Source organism: Myotis yumanensis, unplaced genomic scaffold (assembly GCF_028538775.1).
Source record: "Myotis yumanensis isolate MYYU_CA2020_CCGP unplaced genomic scaffold, mMyoYum1.0.hap1 SCAF_14, whole genome shotgun sequence".
NCBI lineage: Eukaryota > Metazoa > Chordata > Mammalia > Chiroptera > Vespertilionidae > Myotis > Myotis yumanensis.
In genome coordinates, this window is record NW_027223765.1 from 58,378,877 (window position 1) to 58,401,197 (window position 22,321).

At 41.7% G+C, this 22,321-nt stretch overlaps 1 protein-coding gene and 2 non-coding genes across 4 annotated transcripts in view; 2 read left to right on the top strand and 1 right to left on the bottom strand.

Moving 5' to 3' along the window:
• Positions 1-22,321, top strand: part of PPP4R2 (protein phosphatase 4 regulatory subunit 2) — a 57,954-nt gene that overhangs the window by 10,948 nt on the left and 24,685 nt on the right. The gene's annotated exons all lie outside the window — the stretch shown is intronic.
• On the bottom strand, positions 4,211-4,341 carry LOC138992861 (small nucleolar RNA SNORA21). Its single transcript, XR_011468185.1, has one exon. It is a non-coding gene; the product is annotated as a small nucleolar RNA SNORA21 (small nucleolar RNA).
• On the top strand, positions 8,361-8,467 carry LOC138992834 (U6 spliceosomal RNA). Its single transcript, XR_011468162.1, has one exon. It is a non-coding gene; the product is annotated as a U6 spliceosomal RNA (small nuclear RNA).

Sequence of the window (22,321 nt, forward strand, 5' to 3'; positions counted from 1 at the left end):
TGTAGGGTTTTGGGGAGAAGAAAACTATAGCACCACTGCCATCCTCTGAGAATTACACTTTTTAGGAAAACATTTGTTTATGTATTTACTTATTTTTAACATTTTTATTGATTTCAGAGAGGAGGGAAGAGGGGGAGAGGTAGGAACATCAATGATGAGAGAGAATCATGGATCGGCTGCCTTCTGCATGCCCCCTACTGGGGAATGAGCCCACAACCCGGGCATGTGCCCTTGACTAGAATCAAACCTGAGACCCTTCAGTCCGCAGGCCGACACTCTATCCACTGAGCCATACCAGCTAAGAAAAATTTTAAAGTCAGGTCCTGTTAAGTTAGTTTCCTCATCTATGAAAAGTACCTCATAGTATGAGTAGATAATACATGGAAAACTTAAGTGCTTGGTTAACAGTAAGAGCTCAGTAACTAGTAGTAGTTATTATGTTAATAATGCTTCTATTGAGTCTGCTTTTTTTTTTTTACCTCCCTGTAGTTTCACGTTCTTTGTTCGCCAGTTTTGACATGTAAGAAAATAAAAGTTAGGTTTCGTAAAAGTAGTGATTGAAGGTTTTTTAGCAGGGGGAGATAAATCAGAGCTTTCCCTTGGGTAGCTTGTGTCTAATTCAGGAAAGTCAAGGAGATTATTATGGGACTTTAAACTAGAAGAAATGAGAATTTGAAATACAGCAGTGTTATTGGGAATGGACATCAAGACTCAGACAGCAATATGGTTATGGTTCTGTAGACATTTATCTTTCCATCATTCTCATCTTGCCAGAGTTTCTGTATAGGCTTTCTAAATCAGTGTTCACCAACTGGTGGTTTGTGAGGTCTGAAAGGTTGGCAACCGCTGTTCTAAATGGTTCCCTAACTTCAGTTTTGCTTGTGTGGTCTAGTCTCTAATCTCTGCTATTAGCAGTGGTTGTGCAACAATGTAAATTTCATAATATTTCCATGATTAAAATCTTGCCACCCTACTCCTTGCTGAAGTTAAAATTTAGATCCTTATGACATTTTAAGATTTATGATCGAATCTCTACTTACCTTGCTATCCCTTTGTTTTCCTGCTCTCCTAAATATAGTAAAACCTCAATTTTACGGACCTGGATTTAACAGACTTTGGATTTAACGGACAAAATTTCTGGTCTGTTATGTAATGTGAAAATTAACACTCTCTTAATTTTAAAATGTTTTTAACCAAGATATCTTTATAAATAAATTAACATGTTGTTATTTTTTTTCTACAACTATAGTCTACTTTTTAAATCTAGAAATCAATGTTCGTAAACAATGTTTGGGGAATGGTTAGCACATAATCACACCGTATCGCGCTGGTAATTGATTGTCTTGGCATGGTGTGGCTTTCTGCAGCCGTTTTAATGTGTGCCAGCTGATGTTCCAATGCACACTAAGCCACGCTCCAGCCATGTGCATTTGTTTGCTCGTGGTGACTGGTGAATGCATGTATTTACTAGATCTATTCAGTATAAATTTAAAATTACAGTAATATATATAAAATACTATTCTGTGAAGTTAAACTTTTCACACATATTTAATTTTAATTACATAAATGTGTCTACATAAGTAAAAACTGGTGAACTAATTTGCCAAATTTTTAACATACATATTCAGGAAATAACGGACCTTCAGCTTTAATGGACACCACTTAGCCCATATTATTCCGTTGTATCAAGGTTTTACTGTACTGTACTCACAAATTCTCCAGTATATCATGCTCCCTCATCCCAGTGCGTTTCTACATACTGCTCTCTCTCTCTAGAACAGATCTTTCTTTTCCTTTGTGTTCATCTTTTAAGATAATCTTTTAAGATAATGTACTATGGGGTCTAGAAAACTTTTCTTGACCCTGGTTAAGCATATCTTAGCCCCCTATAGTATTTAATGATTATTATACTTCTATATTTTGCTATGCTATCATTTTTATTTAGAGTATGAATTCTCTGAAGACAACTAGACTCTTCTTTTTGTATCTTTTCCTACCACAGAGTAGCTTAGAGATGCACTCTGTTCACACTGATGTCAGTCCTCAGCAGGCCTGTGAGGTAGATGCTGTTATCCCCATTTTACAGATGGGGAAACAAAGGAAGGCTTACCTGTCTTAGGTCATACAGATGAAAAAATGACTGAACGGAAATTTGAACCCAACCAAGCTTCTAGACCAGCCGTGGGCAAACTACGACCCATTTGAAATGAATAAAACTAAAAAAAAAAAAAAAAAAGACCGTACCCTTTTATGTAATGATGTTTACTTTGAATTTATATTAGTTGACACAAACACTCCATCCATGCTTTTGTTCCGGCCATCCGGTCCAGTTTAAGAACCCATTGTGGCCCTTGAGTCAAAAAGTTTGCCCACCCCTGTTCTAGACTCTAGCACTTCCCAATTCTTTCTAAACAGTTTTTTTTTTTTACCTTTTTGTTTGTATTGTCATCAAAATTTTACATCCACACAATTTAGTGAGTGTATTAATAAAACAAAGGTCAGTTCAGGGTCATGGTTTTCATCTACAGGCAATTTTGTTGTTAATCCTCACTCTATTTTTCCATTAATTTTTAAAGAGAGAGTTGAAGGAATTGGGGGAGACAGAGAGAGACACATTGATTGCTTGCCACCTGCAAGCACCCCGACTGGGGCTGAGGAACAAGCTTGTAACTGAGGTATGTACCCTTGGGACCTACCGAAATCAAACCTGGGACTCCTCTGTGGGCCGACACTCTCTCCACTGAGCCAAACCGGCTAGGGCTACTTTTTTTTTTTTTTTTAACATTCCACATATAAATGATACCATGCAGTGTTTGTCTTGCTCTGTCTGGCTTATCTCATTTGGCATAATGCCCTCTGGTTCATTAATGTTGTTAGAACTGACAGGATTTTCTTATTTTTAAAGGGTGAATGATATTCCATTGTATGCACAGTGAATCTCAATGTTGTCTATAGGCTCTGCCACTTTACGTGAAAAGACCTATAATGAACCATTTTTACCGTAGGCTAATTGATATAAAACAAGAGTTAAGTTCCTATGGCATCTCATTAATGTTATAACAAAACAATCTTGAATGAAGTGATGTTTTTTGAGGACCTGTTGTATACATTACATTTTTTTAAATTCATTTATCTGTTGCAAACACTTCGGTTGTTTCCTTTGGCTGTTGTGAACAATGCTGTAATGAACGTGGGAGTACAGATATCTCTTCAAGATAATGGTTGTTTTTTACCTTTATGTATATACCCAGAAGTGGGATTGCTGGATTATATGATAGTTCTATTATTACTTTTTGGAGGAATCCCTATACTGTTTTCCACAGTGACTGCACTAGTTTACATTCCCACCAACAATGTACAAAAGGGTTCCCATTCTGTACATCCTCTTGTCCTTTTCATAATTGCCATCCTAACACCTAATGAGGTGTTATCTCATCGTAGTTTTTTTTTTTAATATATATTTTGATTGATTTCAGAGAGGAAGGGAGAGAGAGAGATACAGAAACATCAGTGATGAGAGAGATTCATTAATCGGCTGCCTCCTGCACATCCCCTACTGGGGACCGAGCCTCGCAAACCTGGGCATGTACCCTAGACCAGAATCAAACTTGAGACCTGTCAGTCCATAGGCTGATGCTCTATCCACTGAGCCAATCAGGTAGGGCTATCTCCTAGTAGTTTTGATTTTCGTTTCCCTGATGATTAGTGATGTTCAGCACCTTTTTTGTATCTGTGGCCATCTGTATGTTTTCTTTAGAAAAATCTTTATTAAGATCATCTGCTCATTTTGTTGTTTTGTTTTGCTATTGAGCTGTATGATTTTGGATACTAACTCTGTATTTAATATGTGGCTTGAAAACATTTCTCTCATTGCATATGCTGCCTTTTCATTTTGTTCATGGTTTCCCTTGCTCAATGGAGGCTTTTTAGTTTGATGTAGTTCTATTTGTTTAATTTTGTTTTTGATGTCAATTCCAAAAAATCATTGCCAAGACCAATGTCAAGGAACTTACTTTCTATGTTTTCTTTTAGAAGTTTTACACTTTCACATCTTTCGTTCAAGTATTTAATCCATTTTGAGTTGATTTTGTGTATGGCATAAAGTGGAGTACTCAAGTTTTATTCTTTTTTTTTTTGCATTTTTCTATTTTTTTCCCTCAGGTTTGCAATATTTATTTATTTAGTTAGTTCTTTTTCTTTTTTCTTTTCACCTTGTCACACCACCAATTGAAGCAAAACAACACAATACGCTGCCACTTCACCCAAAAGCGGTGTTTTTCCTTTGCCCTTTCTTGATGGTTCAGTGGGTAGGTTTGCAACATTTAATGCTTGGAAAAAGTTAAATGACTTTTGTCTGACTCATGACTTTTTAAAAAATTTAATCATTGTTGTTAAAAGTATTACATATATCCCCTTTACCCCCCATTGACCCCTTCTAAGTCCCATTCCCACAGGTCTTCACTACCCTATTGTCTGTGTCCATAAGTTATGCATATCTTTCCTATATAGTAAAGAGAGAATATGCAAATTGACCATCACACATCACAAATATGGCGGCACCCACAGCAGAGGCCAAGTTCCTATAACAGGCCTTAATGAGCAATCAGCGGGGACTTGAGGCTGGACCACCCTCCCCACCCCCCGTGGGGCTTGACAGGGGACCTCAGGCCGCGCCCTGCCGCTCGGTGGGGCTTGACAGGGGACCTCAAGGTGCACCCCCCCTGCCCCAATGCAGGGCAGGGGACCTCAGGCTGTGCCCCCCACCCCAGTGCTGGGGGACCTAAGGCTGTGCCCCCCGCCCAGTGATGGGGGGCCTGAGGCTGCGCCCCCCGCCCAGTGGGGCTTGATAGGGGACCTGAGGCCACGCCCCCCACCCGTCACCAGGTCGGGGGACCTCAGGCCTTGTCCCCCGCCTGGTGGGGCTTGACGGGGGACCTCAGGTGGGCCAACCGCCCTGATGCTGGGCCAGGGGACCTCAGGCTGCTCTCCCCACCCCGGGCCAGGGGACCTCAGGCCATGCCCCCCACCCCAGTACCAGGGGACCTAAGGCTGTGCCCCCTGCCCAGTGGGGCTTGACGGGGGACTTCAAGGCACGCCCCTCACCCCGGCACTGGGCCAGAGATCTCACACTGCGCCCCCCCGTCCGACGGGGCTGGGCGGGAGACCTCAGGCTGTGCCCTTGGCCTGGCCGGGCTTGACAAGGGTGCAACCGGCCAGGTCTGGATCTAGCCCAATGGGGGTGGAGCCAGCCAGGTCTGGGTCTCGCGTGATTTCGAGGCACACGTGGGTGGGTGGGGACTAGACTCTGGGTCCCGTGTGCACCCTAGACACTGACAGGAGGACGATTTTCATATACATTTTACTAATTTTATTTCATCTCTGACACTTATAGAGAGAGGGCAAATAGCAATATTAAAATATTTCCTCTAATTAATCCCCTTTTAATGTGCACAAATTTTGTGCACCGGCCACTAGTGTGCATATAAGTTTTTTGGTTAATTTCTTCTCACCCAGCTCAGCATTCCCTCTGAGATTCCACAGTTGGTTCCATGTGTCTCGGTCTCTGGATCTATTTTGTTCTACAGTTTATTTTGTTGGTTAGATTCCACGTATGAGTGAGATCATGTGACACTTGTCTTTCTCTGACTGGCTTATTTCGCTTAGCATAATACTCTTCAGGTCCCTCCATACTGTACCAAAGGATAAGAGATCCTGCTTTTTTTCCCTGCTGCATAGTATTCCATGGTGTAAATGAACCACAGTTTTGTTTTGTTTTTGTCCTCTCATCTACTGATGGGCACTTGGGCTGTTTCCAGATCTGGCTATTGTAAATTGCGCTACTATAAACATAGGGGTGCATATATTCTTTTTGATTGGTGTTTCAGGCTTCTTAGGACACATTCCTAGAAGTGGAATCAAATGGCAGGTCCATATTTAATTTTTTGTAGAAACTCAATTTTTTTTTTTCCATAATGGCTGTAGCAGTCTGCATTCCCACAAGTAGTGTACTAGGTCTCCCTTTTCTCCACATCCTCGCCAGCCCTCACTGTTTGTTGATTTGCTGATGGTAGCCATTCTGACAGGTGTGAGGTGATACCTCATTATCATTTTAATTTGCTTTTCTCTGATGATCAGTGACTTTGAGCATTTTTTCATATGTCTCTTGGTTATCTGTATGTCCACTTTGGAGAAATGTCTATTTAGGTCATTTGCCCATTTTTTAACTGTATTGTTTGACTTCCTTTTTTTAAGTTGTATGAGTTTCTTATATATTTTGTATGTTCTTTTTTTTTTAATGTATGTTTATTGATTTCAGAGAGGTTGGGAGAGGGAGAGAGAGATCGAAACATCAATGATAAGAGAGAATCATTGATTGGCTGCCTCCCGCACAACTCACATGGGGGACCGAGCCCACAACCTGGGCATGTGCCCTGACCGGGAATTGAACCTATGACCTCTTAGTTCGTGGGTCGATGCTCAACTGCTGAGCCACACTGGCCCAGCTATTTTGGATATTCTTTATCATATGTATCCTTGGCAAATATGTTCTCCCATACAGTGTGCTTCCTTTTCCTTTTGTTCATGGTTTCTTTTGCTGTGCATAAGCTTTTTTATTTTTATTTTTTAATATATTTTCATTGATTTCAGGGAGGAATGGAGAGGGAGAGAGAGATGGAAACATTAATGATGAGAATCATTGACTGGCTGCCTTCTGCATGCCCCCTACTGGGGATCGAGTCTGCAACCTGGGCATGCGCCCTTGACCAGAATTGAACCTGGGTCCCTTCAGTCCACAGGCTGATGCTCTGTCCACTGAGTCAAACTGGCTGGGGCTGTGCATAGCTTTTTATTTTGATATAGTCCCATTTGTTTATTTTCTCCTTAGTGTCCTTTGACCTAGGAGAGATTTTGATGGCTATGGTTTCTTCTAGGTTTTTTTTTTTATGGTTTCATGACTTACATTTAAGTCTTTTATTCATTTTGAGTTGGTTCTTGAGAATGGTGTAAGTTGGTGGTCTAGTTTTCACTTTTTTGTATGCATCTGTTCAATTTTCCCAACACCAATTATTGAAGATACTGTCTTGACTCCTTTGTATGTTCTTGCCTCTTTTGCCAAATATTAGTTGAATGTAATGGCTTGGGTTGATTTCTAGGGTCTCTGTTCCATTGATCTATATGCCTGTTCTTATGCCAGTAGCAGGCTGTTACTACAGTGGCTTTGTAATATAACGTGATATCTGGTATTTTGAACCCTCCAACTTTGTTCTTTCTCATGATTGCTACAGCTGTCATGAGAAAGGGGTCTTTTTTAGTTCCATATAAATTTTGGAGTATTCTAGATCTGTGAAATATGCTGTTGGTATTTTAATAGGGATTGCATTGAATTTAGAGATTACTTTGGGTAGTTATGGACATTTTAATTATGTTAATTATTCCAATCCATGAATACAGAATATTCTTCCTCTTGTTTATAGCTTCCTCTGTCTTTGTTTTCAATGCCCTTTCGTTTTCAGAGTGTAAGTAAGTCTTTTGCCCCTTTGTTTAAGTTTATTCCTAAGCATCTTAATTTATTTTGTTGCAGTGATAAATGGGATTGTTTTAGTTTCTTCTTTCTGTTAATTCACTATTGGTGTATAAAAATGTCATTGATTTCTGGGTGTTAATTTTGTAGCCTGCAAATTTGCTGAATTCACTTACTAAATCTAGTAGTTTTTATGGTGGAGTCTTTAGGGTTTTTTATGTACCATATTATGTCATCTGCAAGTAATGAGAGTTTTACTTCCTCCTTTCTAATTTGGGTGTCTTTTATTTCTGCTTGTCTGATTCCTGTGACTAGGACTTCCAGTACTATGTTGAATATGAGTGGTGAAAGCGGACATCGCTATCTTGTTGTTCCTGTTATTAGGGGAAATGGTTTTAGTATTTGCCCATTGAGTATGATGTTTGCTGAAGGTTTGTCATATATAGCCTTTATTATGTTGAAATATAGTCCCTCCATTTCCACTTTGCTAAGAATTTTTATTAAAAATGGGTGTTGGATTTTGTTGAATGCATTTTTCTGCATCTATTGATATGATCATGTGATTTTTGTCTTTCAATTTATGTGATGTATCATGCTTATTAATTTGTGAATATTTTACCAGCCTTGAATCCCAGAAATAAATCCCACTTGGTCACATTGCTGGATCTGATTTGCTAATATTTTGTTGAGGCTTTTAGCATCAATGTTCATCAGGAATATTGGCCTGTAGTTCTCTTTCTCTGAAGTGTCTATCTGGTTTGGGAATTAGGTAATGCTGGTCTCCTAAAAAGCATGGAAATGTTCCTTCCTCGTGGATTTTTTTTAATAGTTGGAGGAGGTGCTCGCTTCAGCAGCACATATACTAAAATTGGAACGATACAGAGTATATTAGCATGGCCCCTGTGCAAGGATGACACGCAAATTTGTGAAGCGTTCCATATTAAAAAAGAAAAAAAAAGAATAGTTGTAGGAGGGTAGGTGTTAGTTCTTCTTTGAATGTTTGTAAAATCCCTGTGAGGCCTAATGGACTGCCAGGGCTTTTGTTGTTGTTGTTGATGATTGCTGCTTCATTTTCATCATTTTTTATTGGCCTATTCAGGTTTTCTAATTATGTTTTTGGAAGATTGTATTTTTCTAGGAATTTGTATGTTTCATCTGTGTTGTCCAGCTTGTTGGCATATAGTTGTTCATAGGTTCATCAATTTTGTTATCTTTTCGAAGAACCAGCTCTTGGTTTTGATATTTTGTATGATTTTTTTAGCCTCTATGTCAGCCGTGGGCAAACTACAGCCCGCGGGCCGGATCTGGCCCGTTTGAAATGAATAAAACTAAAAAAAAAAACCAAAAAAAAAACCCGTACCCTTTTATGTAATGATGTTTTTTTGTTTGTTTGTTTGTTTTTTTTTTTTTTTAGGTGGCAAGACATCTGAAGGTCCACCTTCAGTGTTTTATTTGGGCCACCCCAGTGTTTTATTCAAAAAAAAAATTCTCTTCTGTTAACAAATCAAGATCTTTTCTCCTAAATATAAGTCATTTTCCTCCTTGTTCTCTTAGGAATGTCAGAAATGAACAGGAAGGATTTAATTCACAGACAGCCCTGATGGTGCCTTCCAATCTGTTCATCTGCATACAAACAAATTCCAATGATCTTGATTCCTATATATCATTCCCTAAATTTTATTTTGTGTCCTGCTGGGGTCCAACCCCACCGGGTCCAGGGATCCCCAAAGGTGTGGACGGAGTTGGCGAAGAATGAATGACATGGAGACAGGGTTCAATTAATCAGCATAGCGAGGTTCTCCCTCCAGGATCCCCAGCCAAATTCTGTCCAAGATCTCCAGCCAAGTTCTGTGTACAGGTTCTCTTGCTAGGTTCTGGTGTGGTTCTCCAGCCAGGTTCTGTCTTGTGTAATGATGTTTACTTTGAATTTATATTAGTTCACACAAACACTCCATCCATGCTTTTGTTCCGGCCCTCCGGTCCAGTTTAAGAACCCATTGTGGCCCTCGAGTCAAAAAGTTTGCCCACCCCTGCTCTATGTCATTAGTTTTTACTCTAATCTTTATTATTTCCTCCCTTCTACTTACTCTGGGCTTTTCTTGTTGTTTTCTTTCTAGTTCTTTAAGTTGTAGGGTTAAATCGCTTATTATTAATTTTTTTGAGGTAGGCTTTTAGTGCTATAAACTTCTCAAGATTGCTTTTTGATGTGTCCTACAGATTTAGGGTTGTTGTGTTTCATTTTCATTTGTTTCCAGGAAATTTTTATTTATTTCTTGATCTTGTTTTTTCCTGCTATTTAGCCTCCATGTTTTGGAGGTTTTTTTTTATTGTAGTTGACTTCTAATTTCATTCCATTGTGATCTGAGAAGGTGCTTGATATGATTTGTGTCCTAACATGTAGTCTACCTTTGAGAATGACCTGTGTGCACTTGAGAAGAATGTACATTCTGAGGCTTTTGAGTGAAATGTTCTATAAATGTCAATTAAATCTATTTTGTCTAGTATGTTGTTTAGAATCACTTTTTCCTTGTCAGTATTTTGTCTGGAAGCTCTATTCAGTGATATCAGCAGGCTGTTAAAGTCCCTTACTCTGACTCTATTGCTGTTGATCTCTCCCTTGAAGTCCTCCAGAAGTTTTTTTGTAATATATTTAGGTGTTCCTATGTTGGGTGCATATATGTTTACCAGGGTTATATGCTCTTGTTGGGTCAGTCCCTTTAGTATTTTGTAGTGACCTTTATTGTCTCTTGTGATGGCCTTCATTTTGAAGTCTGTTTTGTCAGATATTAGTATTGCCACCCCAACTTTTTTTCATTTCCATATGCATGGAAAATTTTTTTCCAGCCCTTCATTCTCATTCTATGTGTCTTTTGTTCTGAGGTGACAGCAAATATATGGGTCATGTGTTCCTATCCATTCAGCTACCCTATGCCTTTGATTGGAGCATTTAACCCATTTACATTTAAGGTTATTTTTTTATAGGTACTTATTTATTGCTATTTTAATTCTTTATGCCTATGTTTCTCTCCATTTATTCTCATTACAGCAGTCCTGTTAGCATTTCTTACAGTGGTAGTGTTAAACTCCTTTAGCTTTTTTTTTTTTGGTCTGGGAAGCTCTTTATTTCACCACATATTTTGAATGATAGCCTTGCTGGATATAGTAATCTTGGTTTTAGATCCTTGCTTTTCATTACCTTGAGTACTTCATGCTATTCCCTTTTGACCTGTAGAGTTTCTCGTGAGAAATCAGCTGACAGCCTTATGGGAGCTCCTTCTCTCTTTGTCTTTAATTCTGGCATTTTGATTATGATGTGTCTGGGTCTGAGTCTTTTTGGGTTCTTCTTGCTTGGGACTCTCTGTGCCTCCTGGACTTGTGTTACTTTTTCCTTCACCTGGTTAGGGAAGTTATCTGCCATTATTTCTTCATACACGGTCTCTATCTCTTTCTTACTTTCTTCTCCTTCTAGCATATCTGTGATGTGAATATTAAATTTCATGTTGTCCCACAACTCCCTTAAGCTGTCCTCCTGTTTTTAAATTGTTTTGTTTTTTTTCTTTTTAGTTCTCTGATTGAGTTATTCTTTTCTGCCCGGTCTTCTAATTCAATGATCCGATCCTCATCTTCTCCGAATAGGTTGTGTATTCCTTCCAGTGTTCTTTATTAGTGCTATGTCATTCTTCATTGCTACTATATCTTGTCTCATGCTGTTAAGCATCTTTGCCATCATTATGCTGAACTTTTATGTGATAAATATATTATCTCCATTTCATTTAGCTCTTCTGAAGAATTCTGTTCCTTAGTTTGGGACTTTTTTTCTCCCCATTTTGGCTGCCTGTTTGGATTTGTGTCTGTATTAGGTAGATCTGCTGTGACTCCCAATCTCTAGAGCAGGACAATGTCAGACGCTGTTTGTGACTGATCCTAAGTACCCTGTTTGAAGCTATTAGCAATCCACAGCTTGTTGCTCCCTCTGCTGGGACTGGGACCAAGATGTGCACCAGGGTCTGCTTTTCCTAGCCCAGGGCCTGTGATTATCATGCAAGGAAAGACTCAGAGCCTCCAGAGACCAGCCTCTGCTTTGCAGTCCCATCAACACTTAGACTTGATTAGCCTTAGGCTCTTGATCACAGGGTAGGTTGAGAAGTCTTCCAACAGGGTGGGACAGCTTCTTTACCCCCAGGCGAAGACTGCTTAGATATCAAAATTGTATCTAAATATTTCCACTACAGGGTGAGGGAATGACTCAGGAAAGGAAACCAAGGTGGCTGCCCTCCAATCTCTAACCCCAGAACCCCAAGCCTGGACTCCCCTCACACAACTCCAGTCTACTCAGCTCTCCCTCTGCCAGAACCCAATGTGAGTGCCTCACATGAAATTTTGTGTGTTGGCCCTTTAAGATGGTGCCTGTATTTCCAGCCCTGTCTCCAGCTGTCTGGCAGACAAGAGCCCTGCTGCTTTTCATAGCCAGATGTTTTGTGGGCACCTTTCTCAGTTCTGGTGGTATGGGCTTGGGATTCTCAGTGGGAATCCTCCCATAGCTGAGATGTCCCTCCAGAACTTCAGTTGCTGTCTGTGGGAGCCCAGCCACCCCTTTCCTGTCTCCACACTCCCGTCTCGGTGAGGTCTCCACTTTCTGTCCTTGGCTGTCAGGGTTCTCTCCAGCTAGTCCTCGGTTGATTTTTCAGGGTGGTTCTGTATTTTAGTTGTATTTCCAGTTTGGACCTGGGAGAGTGTCTGTGTAGCTTCCACTTACTCTGCCACCATTTTGGAATCTTTCAGTTTCATTCTTTATTTAGCATGTAGCTGTTTTCCCAACACTATTTATTAAAGAGATAGTCCTTTCCCCATTGTATACTCTTGGCTCCTTTGCCAAAACTTGATTGACCCCATATTCTTGGCTTTGTTTTTGGGCTTTTTGTTCTGTGTTTTGCTAGTGCCATACTGTTTTGGTTTCTGTAGCTTTATTGAATAGTTTGAAATCTGGCAGCATGATGCCTCCACTTTGTTGTTCTTTCTCAAGATTGCTTTGGCTTTTCTGAGTCTTTTGTGATTCCATACAAATTTAGGATTTTTTTTCTATTTCCATGAAAAATGACATTGGAATTTTGATAGGGATTGCTTTGACTCTTTTGATTGCTTTAGGTTGTGTGGACATTTTAACAATATCTTCCAATCCATGAACATGAATCTTTACATTTATTTGTGTCTTAAGTTTATTTCATCATTGTCTTAATAGTTTTCAGTATACCAATCTTTTAGTTTCTTGGGTAAATTCTCAGTATTTCATTGTTTTTGAGGCTATTGTAAATAGAATTGTTTTCTTTTAAAATTTATTAATTTTTTTAGAGAGGAAGCATTAGAGAGGGGGACAGAGAGAGAGAAACAGATATCGATTTGTTGTTCCACTTATTTATGCCTTTATTGGTTGCTTCTCATGTGTGCCTTATCCAAAAATCAAACCCCTAACCTTGGTGTACTGGGACAGTGCTCTAACCAACTGAGCAACCCGACCAGGGCAGGGTGTTTTACATATAATAATATGTTGTTTGTAAATAGAGACAGTTTTACTATTCTTTCCTGACTTAGTTGCCTTTTGTTTATTTTTCTTGCCTAATTGGCTAGGACTACCAGCACTATCCTATATAATAATAGGCTAATATGCAAATTTTCCCTTTGACCAGGAGTTCAACAGGGGGCGGGGCCAGTCTGGCTGATCGGCCCTGATTGGGGTGTGCTGGCCAGACCCCGCTCATGCATGAATTCATGCACCGGGCCTCTAGTGTTGAATAAAAGGGCACACCTGTTTTGATATTTGAAAAAAGGCTTTCAGTTTTTCACCATCAAGTATGACTTTAGCTGTGTCAGTTTTGTTTTAAAAACATTTCCATTAAATTTTTTTCCAGTTTATCTTCTTAGTTTTATTATATGTAGGTGGAGATTCTGAGGAAGGATTATCCATGTTCATGCAGTTCTTAGATCAGAGTACAAATGTTTCTTGCAGTAATGCTGTGCTTTAAATGATTTTTTTCCCCTTTTTGATATTATGTAGATAAAGAAAAAAACTTTCTAAATCTATTTATTTTTTTATTTGTTTGTTTATATATTTGTTTGTTTGAGAGATAGAGAAACATCAAACCCGTAACTTGGATTTGTGTGCTGACTGGGAATCAAACCCTGCCACCTTTTGATATACGGGACAACGCTCCAGCCAACTGAGCCACACTGGCAAGGGCATATCTTTATTTAAATAATTTCCTTAGAAATTTTAAAGTAGCACACAACTCTGGGTCAAACTTCCAAACACCAATAAATAATAAATTTTACAGAGATTTTCAATAAGGGGCTGAAGGTTGAGCCAGGAGTCAAGTGCAAATCAGCTTAACCCAAACACACTTTTTTTGTTTTAATTGGTATGAGGAGGTAGATGAGTAAAGTAACTTGAATCTTTAGAATGTTAGATAGAATCCTTACCATGAATATACAAGTTGCCAAAAAAGAAACCTGAGCTTACACTGAGGTCCTGTCCGAATGTTTTCTTTACCTATTTTGAAGTGTTCATTTTCATCTGATTGCATTCTTTATGTGTACAGCCATCCTGAGATATTTGTAACTCTAACTTGAAAAACTCACTTTCAGCCCTGGCCAGGGTGGCTCAGTTGGTTGGAGTGTTGTCCTGTGCACCTAAGGGTTACAGGTCAGGGCACATGCCCAGGTTTTGGGTTTGATCTTGGTGGGGGCATTTCTAGGAGGCAACTGATTGATGTTTCTCTTCTGACATCAATGTCTGTCTCTCTGTCTCTGTCTCTCTCTCTCTCTCTCTCTCTCTCTCTCTCTCATTCTCTCTCCCTTCCTTTCTAAAATTAGTAAAAACATATCTTCGGGAGAGGATTAAAAAAAGAAGAAAAATTCACTTTTGGTGACAAATTCTCTTCAGAATTTTTGTCATAAGTTTATTGCTTTGGATCAGGTACTATACCATCTTCAGATATGAACTTCTGTTCTAAGCAAGGAAATGTGTAATATTTCAAAGGTAATTTTAAAATAGAAAAAAATTAGACAAATATATATTTTAACATCACTTCCACATTTATATAAAAACAGTTTTTATTGCCATGGCTGGTTTGGCTCAGTGGATAGAGTGTCAGCCTCGGTACCGAAGGGTCCCAGGTTTGTTTCCGGTCAAGGGCATGTACTTCGGTTGCAGGATCCTCCCCGGCCCAGTCCCTGGTTGGGGCTCATGCAGGAGGCAACTGATTGATGTGCTTCTCTCACATCAGTGTTTTTCTCAGTCTTTCCCTCTCTCTTCCACTCTCTCTAAAAATCTGTGGAAAAATATCCTTGGGTGAGGATTACAAAAATAAAAAATTCTCCTAAAAAAAGTTTTTGTTTTTGAAGCAGTCAGTACCAAATGTGAGTCCAAAAATTATGTTCATAATTGTGTCACATGGTAAATACTTTTTCCATAATACAATCAGAGTAAGAAAGAGACCATTTTAAATGGGTGGGGGTGGGACTGTCATTCTTAGTGGGGACAATTTTTCTCTCCCAGGGAACATTTAGCAATGTTTAGGAACTTTATGGTTGTCACACTTAGGAGTGTTGGGGGATTGGGTGCTATTGACTTCTAGTGGGTAGAGGCCAGAGATGCTACTTCACATCCTATAACACAGGACATCCCCCTTTGACAATGAATTATTCAGTTCACAATGTCATTAATGCCAAATAGATGAACCCCAGAATGAGGGATGGTAAGGGATCTACACACACACACACACACACACACACACACAAATGTCTTGTGGCCAGTAAATATAGGTTAAAATATTCAATTTCACCAGCAGTAAGTAAAATGCAAAATAAAGTGTTTTTCTACTGTCTGATAATTGGAGTTTTAAAAGGTTATGATACTGGAATGAATCAGGTGTTTCTATACCAATGGCACTGTAAAAGTGCTGCAGCATTATGGAAGGGCTTTTGAAAGTAGGTGTCAAAGTTTTGATATTTATACTTCAGACTCGTGACTTAGTTATTCCGCTTAGAGGAATCTATCCTAAGGTAATAAACAGATGCCTGCAAAGTTAGGATATTAACCATACAATAATTTTTCATTGTAATGAACTGGAAGTAAACCTAAATTTTTTTTGCTGGTTTGTTTTTTGGGATTATTTTAAAATTAAATTTATTGGGTTGACATTGGTTTATAAAATTATATGTTTGAAATGTAGTTCTAAGATACATCATCTGTATATTGCATTGTGTGCCCATGACCCAAAGTCAAACAAACCTCCTTCTGTCATAATACATTCCATCCCCTGTACTCTTCACTAACCCACCTAATCCCTTTTTCCTCTGGTAACCACCATACTGTTGTGTGTGTCTGAGTTTTTGTTTGTCTTGTTAGTTCATTTGTTCACTTGTAGAGCACATGAGTGAAATCATGATATGGTTCTTTTTCTGTCGAGTTTTTTCACTTAGCATGATACTCTCAAGATCCATCCATCCATGTTGTTGTAAGTGGCAACCTTTCCTCTTTTCTTGTGGCTGGGTAGTATTCCATTGTATATATGTGCCACAACTTTATCCAGTCATAATGTTGAGGGACACTTCAGTTGTTTCCATGTCTTGGCCACTGTGAATAATGTTGCAATGAACATAGGGGTGCATATATATCTTTACCAATAAAGGTTTTCAAATTTTTCAAGTAGATACCCTGAAGAGGGATTGTTGGGTTATATGGTAACTCTCTTCTTAATTTTTTGAGGAATTGCGTACTGTTTTCCATAATGGCTGTACCAGTTTACATCCCACCAGCAGTGAATGAGGGTTCCTTTTTCTCCACATCCTCTCCAACACTTGCTATTACTTGTCTAATAGCCATTTTAACAGGTGTGAGTTGGTATCTCATTGTGGTTTTTATTTGCATTTCTCTAATAGCTAATGAAGTTGAGCATCTTTTTGTATATCTGTTGGCCATTTGTGTGTTTTCTTGGGAGAAGTGTCTGTTCAGGTCCTCTGTCTATTTTTTAATTGGGTTGTTCTGTTTTATGAGTTATTTATATACTAGTGGCCTGGTGCACAAAAATTCGTGCACTCGGGGGGCATCCCTCAGCCCAGCCTGCCCCCTCAAACAGTCTGGGAGCCCTCACAGGATGTCCTACTGATGTCCCTGTGGGGAGTGGGCCTAAACCACAGTCTGGCCTCCCTCTGGAAGGCAACTGGCTGATCAGGTATATAGATACTTTCTGAAGGCTGTACAGACTCCTTCCTTATTTCTTTCCTCTGTGGTTGGAGAATAGGGTACTAAAAGGTGGAGACAGAACTGTGGCCGGGCCTGGGGCTCTTGTAGGCAGCAGAAAGAAGGAGAGGACTGGGGAAAGTCTAGACATGGTTTTCTTCAATTGTCCTCCCTTCCTCCAGGCCCCTCACTCTGTTCTTTCCTTGTCATGGTAGACGCTTGGGCCTCGGACTGACAGGAGCCCAGCGATGGTGGAGTTTAGCCTTCTTACTTCTCAGCTGAACATATAACCGCCTCACATTCCAAGTGGAGCTGTTTTCAAGTGGCTAAAGTGCTGGCAATTCATGCCTCCTGGCCTTTCCCCTCTGGGGCTTCCACCGTGGGCCAGTTGCACACTTCACCAAGACACCGAAGCAACTCTGCCCTGGTATTTCTGCACCGGTCCCTGCACTCTTCCTTGAGGTCTCTGGGTCCACAGTCTGAGCTCAGGGAGGTCACCCAGAGCCCGTTGCCTCGGACAGGTGGGGCAGGGGGGCTAGCTTGAAGAGCTGGAGGAAGATGGCAGAGTAAGAGTTGGTATGAACCAGCGCCTGCTTAGCCAGACATCCTAAGCTCCCCACCGGGCCCAGGCCAGGCCCCTTCCCCACACCAGGAGGATCCCAGTTGAGGTCCCCTCCCTGCACCCAGCGCTCTCCTCCCTGTTCTACCACTGGGGGAAGGGAGCAGCTCACCTGCTCTGGACCCTGCCAACCTGGCAGGCTGAGGCACAGGAGGTGCAGCCTAGGGTGCTGGTGGTTGCGAGCCTTCTCCCCCACCCTGAAGCGTGGGGCGGGGTTGCAGCAGCTCACAGCCATCCCTGGGCACCGTGCATGGAGAAACCGCTCTCCACTGTGCCACCATCCACCTGAGACCTGTGGGAGTTGGGGTGGCCTCAATGGGCTCCCACTGGCCCCACTGAAGTCAGTATGGGCTTGGCCGGCCACCCCCTGCACATGCCCCACGGGCCTCATCGCCCTCATGAATTGCCGTGGTCCGGCCGTCCCATCCCAGGAAGTGGCCATCCTGATCACCATGGCTCACTCCCCGGTGCAGTTGGGCCTGCCCAGCAAGCATGTAGGCAGGAGCTGGGCCTCTGAGAGGAAGGATGAGGCATGCCCGGCCAGGGTAGAAGTGGGGAACTTGGCGGTGTAAACACAGCCCACCCCCATGTTGTGCGGGCCCCTCGTGCTGCATTCCCAAACCCCTGGATGCCCCTGCCCAGCACTACTCTCAGGCCTGGGGTGGGGGTGAGGGACGTGGAGCACTGTCCTGAAGGCAGCCATTACTGGCTTGGAATCACAGTGGTCAATCAGGGAGGGATGCGGGATGCAAAATTCCGCCCCTCTCTCTCTTTCTTTCTCTTTCTCTCTCTCTCTCTTTCAGAGTGGGCCCCGTGTCTCTGGTGGGCTGGTGAGGGCTCCGGCGAGGCAATCTGCACCGCTTTCATTCGCCCCAGCCCCCGCCCGCCCCCTGATCGCATTGGGACATGTCTCCAGTGGGCAGGCTAGGGCTCCAGCCAGGCGATCCGCACTGCTTGCCTTCGCCCCAGCCCCAGCGCATTGGAACGTGTCTCTGGTGGGCAGGCAAGGGCTCCAGCGGGGCGATCTGCAACGCTTGCCTTCGCCCCAGCCCACGCGCATTGGCACGTGTCTCTGGTGGGCGGGCAAGGGCTCTGGCGAGGCAATGGGCACCGCTTGCCTTGCCCCAGCCCCTGCCCGCCCCCAGATCTCATTGGGATGTGTTTCCGGTGGGCAGGTGAGGGCTCCGGCGAGGCATCTGCACCGATTGCATTGCCCCAGCCCCCGCCCGCCCCCCAGATCACATTGGGACATGTCTGCAGTGGGCAGGCAGGGCTCCAGCAAGGCGATCTGCACTGCTTGCCTTCACCCCAGCCCCCACCAACCCCGTGTTGTGTCTTATCTCTGGTAGGCGGGCTAAGCAATTGGCACCACTTGCCTTGGCCCCAGCCCCCGCCCGCGGATGGCATACGGGAGTGGGCCCCTGTCTCTGGTAGGTGGGCCCCAGCCCCCACCCGACCCAGATCGCACACGGGGGAGGGCTCCGGTTCAGTGATCAGCACCGCTTGCCTTGGCCCCAGCCCCCGGCAACCCCCATGGCAATCGGGGGGTTAGATGGTGGCTTACGCTGTCCTACCCTGCCTTCAATATGCAAATTAGCCGCCATCTTTGTTGGCGGTTAACCGCCATCTTGGCTGGCAGTTAATTTGCATATCGCCCTGATTAGCCAATGGGAAGGGTAGCAGCTGTATGCTAATTACCATGTTTCTCTTTTATTAGATAGGATTTTGGATATTAACCCCTTTTCAGAGCTGTTTGCAAATGTCTTTTCCCGTTAGGTCATTTGTCTTTTTATTTTATTGACAGTTTCTTTTGCTGTGCAGAAGCTTTTTAGTTTGGTATTGTCCCATTCATTCATTTTTGCTTTACCTTCCCTTGCCTTTGGAGTCAAATTTATAAAATCTCTAAAATCAAGGTCTGTAAGTTTAATAGTACCTCTGTTTTCTTTTATGTAATTTATGTAATTGTTTTAGGTCTTATATTTAGGTCTTCGATCCATTTTGAGTTAATGTTTATATGGGGACAAACAGCAATCTAGTTTTATTCATTTGCATGTGGCATTCCAATTTTCCCAGCACCGTTTATTAAAGTGGCTTTCCTTTCTCTATTGAATGTGTTTGGCTCCTTTGTTAAAAACTAGTTGCCTACATACATGTGGGTTTATTTCTGTGCTCTTATTCTAAGTGTCTGTTTTCTGTCAACACCATGCCATTTTGATTATTGTCACTTTGTAGTATAATTTCAAGTCAGGTTGATTCCTCCGGCTTTGGTCATTTTTTATCAGGTTTGTTTAGGCCAGTGATGGCGAACCTTTGAGCTCGGCGTGTCAGCATTTTGAAAAACCCTAACTTAACTCTGGTGCCGTGTCACATATAGAAATTTTTTGATATTTTTGATATTTATTTTATATATTTAAATGCCACTTAACAAAGAAAAATCAACGAAAAAAATGAGTTCGCGTGTCCCTCTGACATGCGTGTCACAGGTTCGCCATCACTGGCTTAGGCTATTCAGGTTTTTTTCTGGGTCCACATAAATCTGATGACTTTTTTGTCCTGTTTCTTTAAAAAATGCATTGGTATATTTGGGGGGATTATAGTAAATCTGTATATTGCTTTGGGTTATATGGCCATTTTAACTGTTGATTTTTCCAATCCATGAACACAAAAGCCTATCTAATAAAGGGGTAGTATGCAAATTGACCATCACTTCAACACACAAATGGCTGTCCCCACGTGGACACAAGATGGATGGCAGGGGAGGGCAGTTGTGGGCGATCAGGCCAGCAGGGGAGGGCATTTGGGAGGGACCAGGCCTGTAAGGAAGAGCAGTTGGGGGTAACCAGGCCTGCAGGGGAGGGCAGTTGGGGGGAACCAGGCCTGCAGGGGAGGGCAGTTGGGGGCTACCAGGACTGCAGGAGAGGACAGTTAGGGGCAACCAGGCCGGCAGGGGAGGGCAATTAGGGGCAATCGGGCCGGCAGGGGAGCAGTTAGGCGTCAATCAGGCTGGCAGGGTAGTGGTTAGGCGTCAATCAGGCAGGCAGACAGGCGAGTGGTTGGGAGCCAGCAGTCCTGGATTGTGAGAGGGATGACCGACTGCCCGTTTAGGCCCGATCCCACTGGGGTCCCAGATTAGAGTGCAGGCTGGGCTGAGGGCCCGCCCCCCCCCGCCCCGCACAAATTTCGTGTACTAGGCCTCTAGTATCTTATTAATAATGTCTTGTACTTTTCAGTGTATTGAAAGGTTAGTATTAGGTATTTTCATCTGTTGTAATTGCAGAAGTATTGCTTTTTTCATTCCTTTTTTTAAAATTTCATTGTTGCACAGGATTTTTGTACATTGATTTTGAATCCTACACTTGACTGTATTTTTTAAAGAATCATGTCGCCCTAACTGGTTTGGCTCAGTGGATAGAGCATTGGCCTGCAGACTTAAAGGTCCCAGGTTCGATTCTTGTCAAGGGTATGTACCTTGGTTGCAGGCACATTTCTAGTAGGAGGTGTGCAGGAGGCAGCTGATCAGTGTTTCTCTCTCATCGACGTCTCTAACTAAACTCTATATCCCTCTCCCTTCCTCTCTGTAAAAAAATCAATAAAAAGATATTTTTTAAAAAATCATATCATCTGCAAAAAATGACAATTTTACTTATTTTACTTCTTCATTCCTAATTTGGATGCGTTTTATTTCTTTCTCTTGCCTGATTGCTCTGGCCAGGACCTTCAGTACTATGTTGAATAGCGGTGGTGAGAGTGGACATCCTTGTCCTTTTCCTGACCTTAGAAAAAAGTTTTTAACTATTTTTACTATTGAGTATGATATTAGCTGAGGGTTAGTCATACATGGCCTTACTTGTGTTGAGATACCTTTTTTTCTACACCCATTTTACTGAGAGTTTTAGTCATAAATGGATATATTTTGTCAAACGTTTTTCTGAATCTGTATACTAGTATATTTTTATCCATCATTTTGTTAATGTAGTGTATTGTAGTGTTCGATTTGCGTATGTTGAACCATCCTTGTGCTCCTGGAATGAACCCTATTTCAATTTGCTAGTATTTCGTTTAGGATTTTTTTTCATCTGTATTCATCAGAGATATTAGTGTGTAGTTTTCATTTTTTGTGTTATTCTTGCCAGGTTTTGGCATCAGGGTTATGTTGACCTCATAAAAAGTGTTAAGGAAGTATTGATTCTTTTTCAATTTTTTGGAAGAGTTTGAAAAGGGCCCTAACCGGATTGGCTCAGTGGATAGAGTGTCAGCCTGCGGACTCAAGGGTCTCAGGTTCGATTCCAGTCAAGGGCATGTACCTTGGTTGCGGGCACATCCCCAGTAGGGAGTGTGCAGGAGGCAGCTGATTGATGTTTCTCTCTCATCGATGTTTCTAACTCTCTAGCCCTCTCCCTTCCTCTCTGTAAAAAATCAATAAAAATATATTTTTAAAAAAAAGAAAAGAAAAGGATTAGTATTAAATGTTCTTTTTCATATATTTTTATTGATTTCAGAGAGGAATAGAAAAATCAATGATGAGAATCATTGCTCGGATGCCTCCTGCATGTTCCTTACTGGCGATTGAGCCTGCAACCAGGGCATGTGCCCTGATCGGGAATCGAACCCTGACCTAGTTCATGGGTCTAGGCTCAACCATTGAACCACACTAACCAGGCATTAAATGTTCTTGAATGTTCGGTAGAATTCACTAGTAAAACCATCTGTTTCTGGACTGTTAGGGTTTTTATTGTTGTTGCAATTCTCTCACTGTTGATTGGTATATTTAGATTTTCTACTCATTCATGATTCAGTCTAGGAAGGTTATAGATTTCTGTGAACTTAACTGTTTCATCAAGGTGACTGAATTTGGTAGCATACGATCTTTCCTAGTATTCTTGTATGATCCTTTGTATTTCTCAGGTGTCGGTTGTATTGTAACTTTTCCTTTTCTTTTTTA